We start from the raw sequence: 18,385 nt of genomic DNA on the forward strand, positions 1-18,385 counted from the left end.
CAAGGAGTTAACTGCTGAAGGCGCGCTAACTCTGTCAAGGAGAGCATGTCAAAGGCAACGCTAACGCCTCGCGTACCAATTCACCAAGGCTTTGGATCAGGTGGACGGACTCCGTTACTAAGCGGATCTGGAGTCAGAAAGTGCCAAGTGGCTAAGCCATCTCTACAGTAAGCTTCGCGAACCTCCTCCCAACCACCTACTAACGAATGGGTTCGTGTCAAACAGAACCGTTCCACTCTTGAGAAGCGAATTCAGAAGCGTCATGCACTTCTTACGCATACCCAGATCCTTGTGCGAAAAGCACAAGAAATGCAAAAGGAAGAGGCAGTTAAGAGATCACCGAGATCCAAACAAATTTGGATGTCAAAGGCTAAATCAACGCCTAAGGCCAAAGCAAGCAACGTAGCTCCCCAGTCTTTGTTAACTTCGGATCCCGCTCCTATTACTCCCACACCTTCGATGAAGCCCAACGATAGCGTGGATCTCTCCAAATTTGGAATTCCATTGAAGGATCACCTGGGTCCTTTACACGAAGATTAAGGCAAAGCGCCTGTTAAGAAACGCTTGGGATCGTTGAAGGAACCCCGAGCAACCATTCGGACTAGGGGTCGTACGCGACCTCCTAACAAGTTGATTCCCGTAATTACCCGCGAAGGGTGCCTGCACAAAACCAGGAGCCCGTTAAAATTTCACCCTCACACGGGTGTGATTCCAAACGTGTGACTCCTGCTAAAGCTAATAAAACACTACCTATTCAGAAGAAGATGACCCGAACAAATAACAGCGTTCCACTTGAGGAATCAAACCAACAGCCGATAGGTTACTCTGATCGTAACATCGATGAGTTGTACTATCGGGCTGGGGGTACTAATAAATCTCGAAAGAGAAGTACCCGGGAAGTGGACTTTCACTGTATGTGTACCAAACTTATCAGGACAGTATTATCAGCGTGTAGCTGCCCCAAGACCGCTCCACAGAGGGTCTCGGTGTTTGAAAAGATCTTCACCAGAATGTCCAAGTCCAAGCCAAGGCGTTTCTATAGAAAAAGATCAATTGCACAAGATGACGAACTCCAAGAGGTCACCATTAATATGGTCGATAAAGGGAAGTCAACGCGAAGTTTTAGTCCCCGTCATTTTTTGGACGTATCCCAACATATAACTCGGTTGCGTGCGGGAACTAATAGGTGTAGAGACTATCAGAGGATGAATAGCAGATTATCCTCAGATGATGAAGCTGTTGGCCTTCTTGTTTTGATGATGTTTAACAAACAATATACCACTAATGTTGTTTGTCTAGTATTTGTGTTTTCTTATTTATTATAGACAAACAACGTTGTTGGAGGCTTGGCTCCATTTCAGCCATATGCTTCGGTCGTCAAACTCAGAATCGCTACGATTCAAGATACATCAGAAAGCCTTCGAGAAGATTTACAAGCTCCCATGATTGAATCATCTATGGACAGTGCGGTGGGACACCGAGGGGTGTATTCATCTTTTCGTAAGTGATTGCGGCAGCTCCTGATTAGTTCCGTGTTTGTTATTTCGAAGTTTCATTGCCTCGCATGGCATTCGTTGACTCACTTCATACACTTGTCAATGGTGATTAATTGCTTCTGTGACTGCCGATGGAGTAATGTTTCATCGTCTTCTCATGCCTCGAGCTGGTTTGTGAGCTGGGCATAGTAGGTATTGTAGACGCCTACAGGAGGGAAGGTGAACCAGTAAATTTCTGTCTATTCTGTGATTTATTTTTTCTCTCTCGTCACTCTCTGCATCTCTATTTCCAAATTGAAATAGGGATTAGAAAAACCCTAAACAACTGCGTATTAGATCGCGACAGGGAGTCTGGTGGTCGCACGCCAGGCGATATAATGAGCGTTAGATGATGAGAAGATCCGAGAAGGAGACGTCCCGAAGATCGATGGAGGTTTGATGGGACAAACTCGGGTCTGGAAGATGCAGATGAGAGACTACTCTATCAGAAGGATTTGTCTTTACCTTGTTAGCACGAGGCAGAAGCCGCAAGGAAGGATATGAAGGATGTAGGTGGAAGTAGAGCCTTCTTGTTTTTCATGGAGATGATTTACAAATAATTAAACATCTAATATTGTTTGTCTAGTATTTAGTGTTTATTATTTATTGTAGACAAATAATATGTTAGGAGGATGGATGAGATGCGCCATACGATCATATCAAATGGCGAAAAATAGGGAAGTGAAGCCTTGCAATTCAAGTCTAAGCATCCAACTTCAAGCTTCATCCGGGGCATAGTGGTACTTATAGTTGAGCTACATCAAAGATCAAGATTGCTTGGGTACATTTAGTCGGTATAAAAATCATGTTTACAAAGTTTCAAACTATGGTTTATGTAATATCTATCACAATTCAAGTATATCAAGTTTGCATGTTTTGGACATTTTTGCTAAAATGACAAGTTTTCATAAATGGAGAGTACAATTCCAAAAATTCTTTTGTAAAATGATTCATTAACATGTTTTATAAACATTTATAAAGTTTCATAATTTTACCTAGAATTTATTGATATGTTTTAAACGCATATTTATAGTTGCGTTTTTTACTGTGCAAAACGGAGACTGTGTGCATGTTATGAGTCGACTCATGAACTGAGTGACGAGCTTGACTCATATAAGTCGTGCACAGTTTCATTTGTTTCTCTGAGATCGACCCATGACTGTCATAGAGGTTTCGACCCATGCATGATGAGTGGACTCTAATTATGAATTTTATGCTAGTCGACCATAAGTTATTTTTATTTGCGGGTGTAACGGCTAGTTATGAGTCGACTCATGAACAGTGACGGACTCAACCCATAACAGATCCTGTGTAACTGACTATATTTGTTACAGAATCAGATTTTTGATTCTTAGGCTTTTTTGGTCTTTTTGTGTGGGGTTTTTGGCCTGAGGTTTTTTGTTTTTAGGCCCCTATAAATGTTTGGCCTTCTTGTTATTTGATGATGATTAACAAACAAAGGGTTTACTATTTCTAGTATTTGATAAATTATTCTATTGTTTGTAGTGTGTTGTGATTTATTGTAGACAACAATGAATGTTGGAGGATGGACTGGAAATAGAGCATTCAACGGATCATATCAAATGAAGGTTTGCGGAATTGTGGCAGTGAAGCCATCGTACAATTTCAAGTTCTAAGATCCAAGTTAGCTTCATCCGCATAGATATACCAAGTGCAAGCCTCATTGAAGATTTAACGATCGGCGTTGAAGGTAATCAATTTAGATTTTATATTTTAATTTTTGTGTTAGATGACTCTAAGCGCTCTTAATATCATATTTACACAACACGTATTGGTTTCATAGTTACCTTATAATATTTATATATATATATTTACCTATATATATATAATATATTAATAGATTTATGTATATATTATATATATATATATACCTATAGAAATTATATATATACATGTATGGTTTGGTTTTCATGCTTTTACAAATATGAAATTACATATTTCATATTTTATTGTGATAGCAAAAATGCGTTTCATTTTCTTTTGTATTTGTAAAAATTAAATTGTTATTCTTATGTTTTTGCGACTTAATACAATAATCGATAAACATATTTTATTAGTCTACATAATCATTTGTCAAAGTTTTTCAAACATTGTTTAGCCAAGAATATCAAATTAATTCAATGTTTACATTTTTCATTGTGTGTGGCTTATTTATTTAAAATAATGATATTTTTCATTTGGGAAAGTCCTTTTGAAACAACAGTCATTGTAGGCATGTTTATTATTCATGCTCAATCATTTTCCCACAAAGTTTAACTATTTTTATAGGAATTTATTTGATGATTTTTTAAAACAGTGAGGGTTTTAAAAATCAAGAAAAACCAGTTTTCAGACTTCAATTTTCATGTATACAGTCCTCGGTTGCTGGCGCGCAAACCTGGGTCGACCGCACCTTTATTGTTCAATTCGTCATTTGGTGTACGGCAGCAGAGAGGTTTGTCGGTCGCACCGCCAAACGTCAGACCGAGAGCTCAGAGACTTTCCCAATGACGGTCGACCGCAAACACGGAATCGACCGAAGAAGTCTTGCACTCGTTTTCTTAGTGGAATCTGGAGCGCGGTTTGACCGCCAATTTTTTCGGATCGCAGCCCGAGGCCGCTCTGTCTTTTTATGTTCCAACGGCTATTTTTCCAAAGCCTGTTTTCGATGACTTTTTGGTCTTTGTTTGGGCGGTTTTTTGAGGTTCTTGGAGCCAATAAAAATACCCCATGGGATCTCATTCTCCAACCCATTCCAGAAAATGTTTTCAAATAGTTTAACAAGGCGTTTAAACTTGTTTAGTGTTTGTTAAGTTTTGTTTTAGGAAGCTGTTAAGGCATTTGAGTGTTTCAGGTTTTGCTGAATTCAAATTCCACATAATGGCTTGAAGCGAGATTATCTATTTGAAGTTTGAGCTTCCAACTATGACAACATACCCTCCATCTTTTGTTATCAATTGAGAAGTTTTCTAACTCAAACTCTACGCTTTACATTTATATACTCTTGTTTGATTATCATTGTTCTGTTAAGCCGTAGATTTTATAATGTTGAGTTTAGTTGAATTTCGATTTTTATAACTCATGTTACACACACCCACTTGAGCTTATTTATTGCATACATAGTATATTAGGTGTGTCGAGAGATTGTACATCATTGAGTTGTGCTTAACTTGATTCTCATACTATTGTAGAGCAACAAATTACCTACTTTCGTTACATTGGATCGTTTGCTAAGGTTTTCGGTGAGCTAGAAACCGAGTGTGTTGTGAAGTTATTCGCGTGAACTTAGAAAAACCGAGTCTGTGAGGAGTGACGGTTGAAGTGCTGTTGACGGTGAGCGTTTGTAAAACCGACACTTGTTGAAAGGTGTAAACGTATTCGGGTAAGCGTAGAAAAAACCGCGTGGATAGTGGTTTTCTCCCCCGGGAGGAGCGGCGAACGTGAGACGTAGGATGGAAGGTCGAACTCCTGGTGATCGATTGCAGTGTGTTTGAGTTTATCATTGGCCGCAATTGCTTTTGTTATTTATTTATATCGCCAATTGTGCATTGCCTCATTTATTTCTTCCACATCTAGTTGCATTTGCTTACCCTTGTGTTATGTTTACATATCTTGCATATTTACGTATTGTATATCTCTTGTTAGGATCATATCTTGTCCTGTTCATATTGTTATGCGCTATCTCATAAAATTGGTTTGTATTTTATACTTGCTAGAGTAACTGTTAATTAATTTTAATTGGTATTTAATCGGATTAGATTAGTATAAGACCCTAATCACCCCCCCCCTCTAGGGTCTAACAGAAGCATCAGATGTGAACTCTGCCATCACTTCTGACAATACGGTGTCCAGCATAGGACAATCTCGTGAGGCGTTCATGATCAACGCTAAACAAATAACTAAAATCATCGAGGATGCTTTGGCTAGGCAAAAAGATAACTTTAAGTTCGAATTAGAAATGGTCATGATACGGATGAAGGAAGAGCATGACCAACAAATTCGGGTTCTGTCCAATCAATTCGGTGAATCCAGCTATCGCAACCTTGCTAACCAAACAGGTAGTGATTCAGATGTGGATAAACGTATCAATGTTGAGAACCCTCCTGTTGACCAAAACGCTGGGGGTAGCCCCACTGAAGATAATAATACTAGGGGTGGTCCCACCGAAGATGATAATGTTAGGTACCGAAGATGATAATGTTAGGGGTGGCTGCATTATTCCTCTCAAAAATTGTCCAAAACAGGATATAGATGATGACGAAAAGATGAAGGATCTTGAGAGCAAAATCGATGCTCTAATGTCTGCTCAAGAGGTGAAGAAGACCGGGATTCTGTGTCCTTATCCAAGAGAGTGGAATTCGATCCTGTATCCGGTAAGTTCAACTTGATTAACTTTACACCATTCGACGGGAAGGCCTCGCCCACTCAACATTTGATTTATTTTAAATCCCACTTGGGCATGATTTCTGGTAACGAAACCTTGATGGTTCGATCATTCGTTGGAACCCTCCGCGGGCCTGCTTTTGATTGGTACCACCATCTCAAGCCTGGAAACATCAACAGCTGGGACGATATGGAGAGCTCATTCCTCGACAACTTTTTTCATGACGATGCCAAAATATCTATCAGGACACTCTTCGAGGAGAAACAGGAGGACGGAGAAATGGTCGACGACTTCGTTAAGCACTTCCGGAATAAGGTGATGGACTTCCGAGATCCGATCACAGAGGATTTCATCCTCCAAACATTCCACAGCAAGCTCTCTTTGGACATGTGGAAGTTATAGGAGTAGCACCATCCAATACCTAGAAAGAGTTGAAAGTGCACGGAGAGCAGGCTAAATGCTTCCTCTGAAGGAAGAAGGCCGAGAGGAGCCAACCGACGGCTAATCCTCCGAACTCGATCTTCGCCTCCCGTGGTAAGGGCAAGGCACCTACAACAGTTATTGACGTTAATCAGACGTCACAATAATAACCCCGAAGACAGTAAAAGACTTTGGATCCAAGACTCCAAAAGGAGTACTCCTTCAAGGACGAAGATGTTCCAGCCATTTTCGAGTCCCTCCTTGAAAATAACAAGATCAAGCTACCGCCTATCGCAGATCAGGAGGAAGCTGATAATACTATGGATCTGAAGTACTATGCGTACCACAGGAGGATCATTCATCCTACCAAGGCTTGTTTCGCTCTCAAGAATAGCATCCAAACCTTGGTTGAAGTCGGCGTCATAACGCTCAATTAAGTCAAACGAACACTCCGAAGAGTATACAACTATAAACTACTTCTTAATCCTCTAACCGGTATATGAGGTTAAACTACTCACCGGTACTCCAATAGGTATATGAGTCTAAACTGTTTCCTACCTTTGACGGGAAGTTCCTAGAGAATTTTATACATAATATTTTAAGGATAACCTGGTCATCCAACTGAGTTTAATATTAGACCCAGTTTTGCAAAAAAGCTGGGGGTGGGTAATTCATGTAAAATATTAGACCCAGTTTTGCAAAAAAGCTGGGGGTGGGTAATTCATGTAACGGGAAGTTCCCGAAAGAATTCTACATAGTGTATTTTTAGGGATAACTCGGTCACTACAAGAAGGTGATGAATAAGAAACTCCCACACAAACTCCCATTACGTCTATGCACTCAACATTCTCATTGTTAGAGTCCGGACATAGTATTTAGAATTTTAATCTCCTGATCATTGACGGTTATCAAACCCCCTCCGTGTTATGTATTTGCCACTTAACACCAGGAACCCTCTTTGAGTGATTTGTACGAATCAACACTCCTACTGTAATTTATACTCCCACTCTTACTGTTCACTTGGTTAAACCTTCCTATAGTTAGGGCCACAACAAAAATCCCCTCTCAATTCCTCTAATGAACGAGAGGTCCATGAATCGAGCGATCAAACTTTCCTACAGTTAGGATCATCTCAAACCTCCCACTCGGTCAAACCTTCCTACAGTTAGGGCCAAAACCAAAATCCCCTCTCGATTTATTTCATGAATGAGAGGTCCACTTTTAAATCAAGTTATCAAACCTTCCTACAGTTAGGGTCACATCAAACTCCTGTTTGGTCAAACATTCCTACAATTAGGGCTATAATCACAATTCACTCTCAATAAACGAGAAATTTACCTTTAGTTTGGTAATCAAACCTTCCGACAGTTAGGATTATCTGAATCTTTTCGATTCTCGGAGTGAAGATCCCACTCTTAGTTTTACTCTTCAGATTCTCGAGGTGGAAATCCCACTTAGAGTCTCCTTTGCAATTGGAAATAGAATATAAAATTCTTCCTTTCTAGTATCGGGTTTGTCTTTACCTCAAGAGAAGACACCACCTTTTTAACTCTCATAATCCATGCTTAACACACGCGGGGAATTTTATCCTGAAGCCTAAGTAGGGATAAATCAGCACCTAACACGCATTGCCAATTAGTCTTTAACCGTAAAAAAACAAAAGCCCACATATTCAACATTGTGACAGGTTGTTATTAATAACACCATAATCCGTGTCTCACACATACGGGGAATTTTATCCCGAATCCTAAGTAGGGATAAGTCAACGCCTAACACGCGTTGTCGGTTTAGTCTTTTACAGATTGAAGAAGACACAAGAATACCAATCTGGGGTATTTTATCCCGAAGCCTAAGTAGGGATAAGTCGGTGTCTAACACATATTGCCGGTTAGTTCTTGACCGTAAAAAGAACAAAAGCCCACATATTTGACATTGTGGTAGGTTGTTATTAATAACACCGTAATTCGTGCCTTACACGCGTAGAGAATTTTATCCCGAATCCTAAGTATGGATAATCCAACGCCTAACACGCATTGTCGGTTTAGTCTTTCACCGATTGAAGAAGATACTAGAATCTAAATCTGGGGAATTTTATCCCGAAGCCTAAGTAGGGATAAGTCAGCGCCTAACACGCGTTGCCGGTTAGCCATTGACCGTAAAAAAGGACAAAAGCCCACATATTCGACATTATGGCAGGTTGTTATTAATAATACCATAATCCATACCTTACACACATGAGGAACTTTATCTCGACTCCTATCAATAGACATAAGTCAACGTCTAACACGCGTTGCCGGTTTAGTCTTTCGCCGAGTGAAAAAGACACCAGAATGCGAGGACTTTTATTCGGAATCCTAAGAAGGAATAAACCAGAATGCGAGGACTTTTATTCGGAATCCTAAGAAGGAATAAGTCAACGCCTAACACGCGTTGCCGGTGTAGTCTTTCGCCGAGTGAAAAAGACACCAGAATGCGAGGACTTTTATTCGGAATCCTAAGAAGGAATAAGTCAACGCCTAACACGCGTTGCCGGGTAGTCTATTCCCGTGAGAAAGACGAAGTCTACGTATTCAATATCGTAGCACTAAAAGAGTTAACTCTTTTAGCATAACGTTATATGCAGAAAGGATTTAAACAATCCGCATGCAAGCCCGATTCAAACGATAATCATTAAAGGCACGTCAAATCCGTTGATGGCTGATGATTTGCCAAAAAATCCTGAGTCTACATCTGATACATGCGGCCGGGTAGTCTATTCCCGTGAGAAAGATGAAGTCTACATATTTAATATCGTAGCACTAAAAGAGTTAACTATTTTAGCACAACGTCACATGTAGAACAGACTTAAATAATTCGCATGCTAGCCCGATTCAAACGGTAGTCGGTAAAGGCTCATCAAACCCGTTGATGGCTGAGGGTTTGCCAAAAATCCTATGAATGTGAGAGTCATTGACGTATCAGCCCCATTAGTTGGTCTCATAACTCGAGCATCCAACAACTTCGGGATAAGATCCATATCTGCAGACGAATCACCTTTAATAGTTGGTCTTGCAGCCCCAACTATTGGAACCGCCATACTCCAATACCTTAATAGCTTAAACTATATATACTCCAGCAAACGTACGAGTATAAACTGTGTTAACAGCGAGCGATCCGAAACCCTAGGTCAATGCCGGTCAACGCGTAACCCTAGGTCAACGCTAGTCAACGCGTTGTGATGAAAAGTCAATGTCGGGTAATTCGAAACCTTAGGTTAACGCCGGTCAACGTGTAACCCTAGGTCAACGCCAGTCAACGCATTGCGATAAAAAGTCAACACCGGACGACCCGAAACCCTAGGTTAACGTCGGTCAACGCATAACCCTAGGTCAACACCAGTTAATGCGTTGTAATAAAAAATTAACATTGATCAACGTGTAACCCTAGGCCAATGCCACTCAACGCGTTGCGACGAAAAGTCAACGCCGGGTGATCTGAAACCCTCGGTCAACGACCGGGCGATTCGAAACCCTAGGTCAATGTCGGTCAACGCGTAACCCTAGGTCAACGCAGGTTAACACGTTTTGACGAAAAGTCAACATCGGGCGATCCAAAACAACACTATTCAACACGTAGCCCTAAGCTAATATATTAGGGCAGAGGTAGTCAGTTCAAAGTCAACTCGACAGCACGAGCCAAAATCAACTCACTAGTTTTAATTCAAGACTTCGACGACGGCCAGGCGATAAACACAGCGCCGGGAAAACTTTAACTATTCGTCAAAATATTGAATAGACTAAAAATCGAAGGAGTCAAGAATCAAAGATAACTTCAGGTCCTTTTATATCGACTGAAGGTTGGACCGATCACATCCAAAGTATTCCAGCCTCCTCTATAAAAGAATGAGGCTGAAACACTTTGGAGGGGGTATCCGTAGGCGTCTAAAATTACCTACGGGTCCTCACACATAGCTCCAGACACAGAGAAGACGATGAACGTTACTATCTGATTCATAGAAGCTTAATCGACATTGACAAGTGCATGAAGTGAGTCAACGAACCATGCGAAGCAACGGAACTTCGGAATAATGGAAACACGAACTAATCGGGGGCTCCGTGTCACTTACAAAAGATGAAACACCCCCTGTGTCTTGTCCACTCCATAGCTGATTCAATCATGGAAGCTTACAGATCTTCTCGACGGCTTTCCGACGCAACTTGAATCGCATGATTCCGATTTCAGACGACGAAGATACGGCTGAAACGGACAAGACGCGCAGAATTACGTTCCGGGCCTTGGCGAGACACCCAGAGGTATCTCGGCTCGGCATGACACCACGAGGTTGTCTCGGGCCATGGCCGAGACACTCCCAAGGTTGTCTCGGCCAGGCCGAGACACCTAACGGCGTGTCTAGCCAAGCCGAGACACCCACGAGTGTCTGCAGACCCGAAAATCAGATTTTGGCAGTTTAAAGCTGTTTTTCGATCGTTAACCACCTGGATTTGTTTTAACTGATCTGATATCATTCATAAATATGGTTAAGTGGTTATAACTGAATATAAGATCGAATCGATCGTTCTTATCCGAAAATAGGGGTCCCTAAGCCTATAAATACAGCCTCAAGGCCTTTATTTTTTTTCAAATCTGAAATTCTCGAGCGTTGGCGAAGCCCTGCCAAACTGAGGACTGAAGAGCCACGAATTTCAGAGAGGAGGAGGAGATATCAGTGAATTCTTCGGCATAAAGAAGTGGAGTTCGTCAGATCTGCAGCCCGGTTCCTTCCCTTGAGATTGCCCCGTTACGGTGATCTCGAGAAGAGTGATTATCTCGCTGTTGCCGAGATAATTGCTTCGGTTTCTTGATTCCTTCGCGAATCAACGAAGCTCCGGATCTGATCTGATAATTTTGTGGTCCACGGATATCAACGTCTCCGTCACAGGCAAAGATCCCACGCAAGCAGCGGGCGATAAACACCCGTTGCGTTTGTTTGAAGGAGATTGTAATTTTAATTTTATTGTGTAAAGGTCTTATAAAAAGACCGATCTTTTTTTGAAATTGTTGTAACAACTGAAGTTGTAATAAGTTATACAATGAAGAAATCGATTTCCCACCCAAACATTCTCGATGAGAGAAGCTACGTCTACGGCCACCGCAGGTAAATTCTATTATGTTCTGAATAGTTTACAAACTACGCCCTAATCACCCTTTTATAGCTAGGGTATTAGTGCGACTTAAAATTACATAAACGAATTGGGTCGGGTCTGAAAATTAGCTAGGCTCCACATAACCTAACACAATTCATGCAAAAAGGGCAGATTTTCAGCCATAATTGATGTGCAAATTGGACGAATCATAACAATCCACGGAATCCTTATTATAACATGTTTCGCACAAAGCTTAAGGGTTGTTCTATGCCTTAGGGTCTAAGGAGTTTGTCCTCAGGTTCAAACTACACGTAAGAGTGTTAGTTTGTTTTAATTTTTATTTTTATGTGTTAGCTCTTTTTTTTTATGAGGCTAAGTTTAGGGGCTGTTTGGTTGTATGTTTTTACCATGTAAAAGGATGGAAAGTGTAAAAAAGTAGGTCCCAATGTCAGCTTTCATCACTTTCAATTGTTTGTTTGTAGTTATGAAAATAGTGTAAAGTGATTTCATATGCTGATGTGACTTGTAAAGTGATTTAAAAAAAATACATGATTTTAGGAGAAAGCTGACATTGAAGTCAGGAAAAAATAATAAAAAATAATTTCAACCAATATGATCATTTGAGTAGGGACCACTTTTTACACTTTCCAAACAAACAATTAAAGTTACATTTACAAACCAAACAAGCAATTTATGATTCCAATGGAATCAAAAACAAACAAAGAAAAATATAAAAGTAAAATTGATGAGGTGGACAACAACTTTCCAAATTGTGTCATAAATACACAACTTTACCGACAACAACCAAACAGCCCCTTAGTAATCTTGCATTTATTTTTACACCCCGTGTCAGAAGCTGGTTTTTATGTTTAGTTTTCATCTTAGTTTTTATATTTTAGAAGGTTTTTATTTTTATATTTTTGGTCGACAAACTAAATTACTCACCCCAGCTTACAACCCACACCCACTAAGAAACCCAACCCAGACAATCACAGAAACATTCACAGATGACCCCACTAAAAAGTCTTGGGTGACCACCCATTAATTGTGTAAACCAAGTGAGGCTAAGGAGATGGTTATCCACCCACTTTAATTGTGCCAGGTCACATTCAAACCTGGCCCGTCTTGATTTATTTTGTGCTTGGGGAAAGTTTGGTCAACTCGAGCCGAGCTTTTTGTAGTCCCTTTTTCTCCCTCAAAATCAGACTAGAGTTGAACCATCCCCTACCTTGGATCAACTCTAACCTCGTTAACAAATAATTCAAGTTTGGCCTTCTTTTTATTGGGTTACCAATCAAAGCATAAGAAATTGGTTATTATACATAAAAATCTAAAGTTGTTTCCAATAAGAGCAATTTTTAAGTGCCATTGGATTCTAAAAGACTATTAACATCACTTATATAGAAGCTACTATTGCGACCAACTTCCGTTAATATAGTATACATGATATTTCTACTTATATTTTTATTTGTATCTAGACTTTATGCACGTGCATTGCACGTGCTTAAATACTGTGATTAGGTATTTTTAAGCTATTGAAGCTGAGGTAGGCTTGTAGTTTAAGAGAGGTATAACGGAGATCCGAGAGGCTGTCCCTTTGGATCCGTTAACTCCTTATATTTTTTTATCCTATAAATATTATTAACATCAGAGATGAATATTTATACATTATAATCAATTAATGCTAACTTATTATATTATAGTCTTTTGTTAGTTTTATATAATTTAGTCTTCTATTAATTAATGTTATTAGTAAAATTATATACAGTTCCTTAAATTTATATAGCAACATTAATTTTTAATCTACCATATATTTTTTAGATTTTACATCCTTAACTGAATAATTTTAATTTATTATAATTGTTATTTTTACCAGTATCAACTTAGACTACTTTTAGATACTGAAAAAGGATGATAAACTTTAAATTAAAAGTTAAATTTATATATCTTAATGAAAGAATATCAAACATTTGCTATTTTCTTTGCCAAAATTTAGCATTTTTGTGATTTTGAATTTTTGAGGGTGTGTTTTATAATTTTTAAACTTTGATAGCATGTTTAAAAAAATTTAAATTTTTAGTTAAGTGCTTGTAGTTTTCATATTTTGTGAATTCAAATGTTAAGATGTTTCTTGCAACTCTAAAATTTTGAGGGTTTTTTTGCAATTACTAAAACATCGGGTTGTTTTTTGAAAATTTTAAATTTCCAACAATCTGCTGATAACTTCTAGATGTGATGTCTACCAGTTATAAGTTTTGAAATTTTAGGATTTTTAACTTTTTATGGAGTTTTTTTAAATTTTTGTAACTTTTAGATTATTTTTACAAATCTTAAATTTTCAATTGCCTAATGGTAATCTGTAAAATCCGTCTATGTTGTTTGCAAGTTTTAAAATCTCTGAATTTTAGGGTGCATTTTTATAATTTGAACTTTTCAGGTTGTTTTTGTAATTTCAAATTCCACTTAATTTTTAGATTTTATGTTTCTTATTTTAAGTTTTGATAAGTCAGCGTGTTTTGGGTAATTCTAAACTTTTAAAGATATTTTGTATAATTTTTAAAAAAAGTTGGGTTTCTTTGTAATACTTCATATATTATAGTATGTTATCTGTGTAGAGTTTCTTAATCTTATTTGTTTAGATTGTTAGATTGTTGAGCTATGGGTGATTCATGTGGAGTTAATATAGGATATAATTAGTATTTAGATAGATTAACATTTAAATAAAATATTAATTGTTGAGCTATTAGTTAGTTCACGTAGGATTAGATAAGATACAATTAGAATTAAAATAGATTAAGATTTAAACAAAATATTCAAAATAGTGAAGGGTAATATTGACCATGGAAAGATTTTCCTGAACTCATGCTTTTAAAGGGAGTATGATTTGCTTAATTTATGCTTATTATTCTTAAACAACTATTACATTGCTCAATAATTGATTAGTAACATATCTAATCTAATCTATATATATCTTGTTATGGTGTTTTCAATCGTCAAAGTACGAACCTTTGCCAGTAACAAACAGGTGTGCTTCTGCATGTAATGCCCCAATCAAATTAGCGCCCAAAGACCCGCAAGGATTCCAACTTAGCCAACTCACTGAGTCGATATTCCCTTATGTCAACTTGAATGGCGGAACTTGTTGACCCTCTTATCAAAGACAACTCACTACGAGCCCACTCGACCAACTATTCGACACCATCGCGGGGTTAACTCAAGAGGCGTTACTTTTCGGCTAAGCCAAAGGATGACTTCAGTCTCAAGCCTATCCCATTGACAATGTATTAGCATCGTATTTAATGCTTGACATGCGCCCTCATGCCTCTATCCCCGATAGTCTTCATGACTCATCGGACCACGTCAGCACCGTCATGCCTCCCATCGCTTATTATTTAATGTGAAAGTGATCTCTCCTCTAGTCGCCAACCGACACCTATAAAGTAGGTGCTGATGCAGCCGTCAGCCCACACTTCTTCACTGTCATCCTGTACTCGACCGAAGTGACCATTATACCCTTATACCATTAGTATAAACAGGTGTACTATTCTAATATAGAGCTTTTTCTAGATCCAATTTTTTAAGCAATATCAGAAAATTATACTGCACTACACAAAAGAACTCTCACAGTTATTTATTTTCTAACTCAATTTCACCAGCTGACTTGATCGTCGGAGGAACCATGGGGGAACCAGTCACTGTCATCTTACGAATTTCTACTTGTGCAAGCTGGAAAGCTACCTAACTCAAGACCAGATATTCGGGGGACGGGAGCAGCTCCTCATCAACCTCATCCAACTATTTTTATTGACTGTGTGATCATTAACATCAACATATCTATATCTATATCTATATTATTTGTAAAAGAGAATATGGGTGTCAAACTTTTGACTTCCCATTTTGCCCCCGTAAATTTATATCTACATATTTTTTCACATTAAAACAAATTTGCTATTGAAACTTAGATGCTGACTTTTCATTTTCCCCTTATCAATATCCAATAACGTTTTTAACTTTTGTGCTTTGTTTGGGAATTTATTAAGGGAATGGACGGAAAGTTAAATAATGGAAAGGAAAGATAGGAGATGAAAGTCAAAAGATAAATGTTGTTTGGGTGTTTAGTGAAGGAAACAGAGGTAAATTTGTTTTACCTTGTTTGGGAGTTCTAATAAAGAGGATGGAAGCGAAACGAATATGTATAAAGTTACATAAATACCCTTACATATTGGATGTGAGTATATCTTAGTCATTGATTTTAATGTCATAAGGATATAATTGTCTTATCATATTGTAAAATTTTACAATCGTTTTTATTCTATCCTTTACCCCCCAAATTGGAGGGGAGAAAAATAGAAGGAAATTTAACCTTCCATTCCATCTTCCAATCCCTAAAAAACTCCTAAATATGGTGAAATTAAAATTTCACTTTCAACTTCCATCCATTAACCTCATTCCAAACAAGATGTTGTTGATATACATTCATTATTCCCTTCCATTTCGCAATCTCCACTCTCATCTAAATTTCACTCTCTCATCTCCATTCACCTCCGTCAATTCTTTCCTCCAGGTCGATACCCATGCAGTTCTCCTCCCTCTTAACATCTAACCAGAGTCGGTGCTTTCAATTTTAAGCTTGAGTCCTTTGTTTATCAATGAACATCACAAAAGGAGAAATCATAGGTAAGTGATTCATCTCATTTTTGAGTTTCTTAAAGTTGTTAGTCCATCTGATCTCGTTGTACAAAATAGTTAGCTTTATTCAATTTCTAGGGTTTTAACTAATTAGATCTTTTCTAAGGGTGCTCGATGGAACTGGTTCTGAACTATTTCTTGCAATGAACTTCCACAGCAAGATTGCGTTCAATATCACGCGAGTTGGCAGCAAGCAAGATATGATCTCTTTTCATCCAATTTGATTAAATTTTTTCCCTTTCTATGTTTTAGTTAGATTTTTAATATTTTTGGGCAAAATTTGCTTTTATGATGTTCATCTTATGGATATGTATTGGATCTTAATTTATTTCGTTGAATCCTTCTGAGATCCGTAGTTCTTTCACAATTTAACTAGATTTGATCTTAGATCCATTTTGTGTATACATTTGTTGGGATTTTAGATCTCGCAAAAGCTCAAAAATCACCAAACATAGCAAAAAGAATCACACGAGATTTAATGTTGAAAACCCTCTACAAGAAAAAACCATGGGATCAAAATCAATCCACCATCATCTCCAAATTATAATCTTTTACATGGACAAAGACCGTCAAACCTTCTCTCTTTCACAATACTCTTGAACCTGGTTATACCCTCTGTTAAACGCTGATTACAAGAATATTGTCTCTCTCCCTCTCTCTACTCTAAAATCCTAGAATAGGACGCCTTATTTAAAGACACCCCTGACTTGACCGCCAAGTTAACTTGGCATCTAAGAAAACTACTAGGACTGAGCCTAGCCTTCAAGCCCGCATCCAACTTGGAGTTTGAGTCAGTAACCAACATATCCTCCCTCGACGAAAAATCTCCAAGTGTATCAACGGCTTTAGAAAAATTCACTCTCTTCTTCTTGTTCTTCACCTCTCCCTTGTTAACAGATCGCCCATCTAAATAGCAAATACAGTTGCTATTCTTTCTCTCTTGCAAAATCAAATCACCATATTTATACACTTTGCACCATTCTCATTCACCCATATACTTGTACCCACACGATGCCATCTCACCCAACTAATTTAAATTAGCACCACATGATGGCACATATCTCACATGATAAATAATCCTGACCTTCCCAGTGTGAAGCTTGAGGTGAGCACTCCCAACACCTTCAACCTTCATCTTCTCGTTTTTTCCAATGATCACGTCGTCAAATTCTTTATCTGTTTTCATTGTGTCAAAATAATTTTTGTTGTTGCAAACATGCATAGAGGCTACATAATCTAACACCCAAGGGTTACTCATATCAGTACATGTACTCTACATAAACAACACGCGCCACATCTTCATCACACATAACTATCGAGGAGTCCACCTTCTTCCCATTTTCTTAAACCTTCATCTATCTAATACTCTTCAAATCATCTTGCATCTGGGAATATCTAAACTGAATGTGACCCTTCTCTCCATAATAATAGCACTCTCTTTCGCTGTCGTCTCGGGCCCAAGATTTTGACCTTCCTCGAAAACTGTCACATCTCCCGTTACTCCTTCCTTAATTAGAACCTTCAAAAGCAAGTGCACTCTCACCACCATTAGATACGGTCTCCTTTCCCATCATTCTTTCATTCTCATGTAGGAGTGCTGTCATATCGTCAAACTTCAAAGTTTGTTTCCCTGCAATTATTGTCTGAACTAACAGCTTGTACGACTTCAGCAAAGAAGATAGTAGGAGTAGCGCCTGCTCTTCTTCTTAATCTCCTCATCAATATTCATAAGTTAGCAAACTAGCTGATTCAATGTATTGATGTGATCTTGAATTACAGTACCTTCTTCTATCTTCAATGAATAAAGCTCCATCCTCAAACACAATTGGTTGGTCATTGACTTTGATGCATAAATCTCCTCGAGCCTTTCTCACAGCACCCTTGGTGTGGTTTTCTGCATAACATTGTACTTGATCTCGGAGGCGAGTGCCAAACAAATTGTGCTAATTGTCTTTTTTTGCATGGAACCCCATTCAACATCCTTCAACCCTTCAGGTTTTTTTCCTCAAAGCTTTATCAATACCCTACTGCATAAGAATATCTTGAACTGTACACTACTATACTGTAAAATTTGTTTTGTCGTTGAATAGCGGAATATCAAACTTCGGACCCGAAAAAGTCATCATCCTCTAACCATAATCAAAATTTAAATCAATCATTGTAGAGATTTAATTTGATAAAACCGACGTCAAAAATAAACTCAACACGTCAAAAAAACCTAAGAACAACTCCTG

At 38.4% G+C, this 18,385-nt stretch overlaps 1 long non-coding RNA gene across 1 annotated transcript; it reads left to right on the plus strand.

Annotated features, from left to right (window-relative positions):
* On the plus strand, positions 15,874-16,489 carry LOC109837370. Its single transcript, XR_002246252.1, has 2 exons — positions 15,874-16,139; positions 16,258-16,489. It is a non-coding gene; the product is annotated as an uncharacterized LOC109837370 (long non-coding RNA).

The sequence above is a fragment of the Asparagus officinalis genome, chromosome 4 (genome assembly GCF_001876935.1).
Source record: "Asparagus officinalis chromosome 4, Aspof.V1, whole genome shotgun sequence".
NCBI classification, from domain to species: Eukaryota; Viridiplantae; Streptophyta; class Magnoliopsida; order Asparagales; family Asparagaceae; genus Asparagus; species Asparagus officinalis.